This window comes from Phoca vitulina, unplaced genomic scaffold (genome assembly GCF_004348235.1).
Source record: "Phoca vitulina isolate PV1807 unplaced genomic scaffold, GSC_HSeal_1.0 scaffold10, whole genome shotgun sequence".
NCBI lineage: Eukaryota > Metazoa > Chordata > Mammalia > Carnivora > Phocidae > Phoca > Phoca vitulina.
Window position 1 is genome coordinate 16,524,410 of NW_022589713.1, and position 1,580 is coordinate 16,525,989.

Genomic DNA, 1,580 nt, shown 5'->3' on the forward strand with positions numbered 1-1,580 from the left:
ATTTAGGTCATCTACCTACTGATTTAATATTCTTATTTACTGGACCTGTTATAGATTGAGAGGAATTAGAATCTTCCTACCACCAATCTGTTTTTTTAAAGCTATTTCTCCTTGTAAGTGCTATAATTACTATTTTTTGTTGCTTCTATGTTCCTTGTTGCATAAGTATTCATAAGTGTTAATATATTCATTGCAAGTTGTACCCATTAGCCTTGTAAACAGTGTCTTTCTTTGTATTGTTTAATGCCTTATCCTCTGAACTTAATCTTGTGTGATATTTAGGTTATGTCCTCTGCTTTTTTGTTGTTTGCATTTTCCTGTTATACCTTTGCCCATCATTTTCTTTAAAATTTTTCTGAACCACTTTGTTTATTGTTTTATATAACTTAGGGTTTAGCTTTGCTTTGTGATCATATCCGAAATATATTTTAAATAAATAAGTTAATCCCATTTTTTACATGTTTAAGTTTTCAATTAGCAATAATTGCGCCTCGGATAAACCTCATTGGCTACGATACTGCCACTGCGCAAAGCTCCATTTTTTACATGTTTAATATGACAGCGATTTGATCTTAGTGTGGTCTATTATTTTATGTTATGTTTTTATTTAACTGTTTATTATCAAGTTTTTACATAATGAGTTCTCTTTGCCTCTTAAAATAATTGCAGTTTCAGGAGGATTTGTATTTTTGTTCTCATAGCTCCCTTTATAATTATAACTATATTTGTTAGTGCTTTATTTCTCGAGACAGTACTGATTAGTTCCTTTGTATCAATAATGACAAAATTAATATGCTTAATTTTCCTACCTTCTCTGTTCTGTTACATCACTCAATTTTCATGATCTTAGTGTTTACCATCGTCATGTTAAAAATGTTTACAGGTACTCCTTGCTTCGTGTGTCAGCTTTGAATCATATTTTTTTTGGCTTCCACTCTTACAAATGCAATGATCTGCAAAACTACTCTACTTTTCATCTTTTCTACCCCTCCCCTTTTCCATTTTTTTTTTATTAGTTGTATCATTATGTATTTAGGACATACAACATTTACATTCTGTCACCTCAATCCCCAGATTTCTTTAATCTTGATTTTGTGGTTGTGGTATATAATGCACATCATCTGTCTTTTTGCTATAGTTTGTCTCCTCTGTTATCTCTTGGTTGGGTGATATTTGATCTCTTGAAGATTCCTCAAGAAGAGTTCATGGGACAATATTATGTAAGTTTAAAACTTCAAAATTGTTAGTAGCTTTGTTTGCTTTTGCAAGGACATTCTTTGCTGGATATAGAATCCTCGGTTCACAAGTCTTTCTTTGGCTGTCTTGTAGATGTTAACTATATCATCTTTTGAATGTTGCTTTGGAGAAATCTGAGGCATTTCTGAATTTCCTCCTATTTAATGTCTAATCTCTTTGCCTGGATGCCCAAAAGATTCTTTCCCTTCCTTAATCCTCCCTTCCCTACTTATTCCCTGTGTTCTTTCGGCCTTCCTCTCCCCTCTTTCTCTTTCTATTTCATTCTCTCCAACCTTACAGGATATCTCATAGTTTTGTTTTGTTTTTTTTAAAGATTTTATTTA

The 1,580-nt window shown here is 32.1% G+C and overlaps 1 pseudogene; it reads right to left on the reverse strand.

The window, feature by feature from the left end:
• Positions 1-412: 412 nt before the first annotated feature.
• Positions 413-535, reverse strand: LOC116635342 (annotated as a pseudogene).
• Positions 536-1,580: the final 1,045 nt, after the last annotated feature.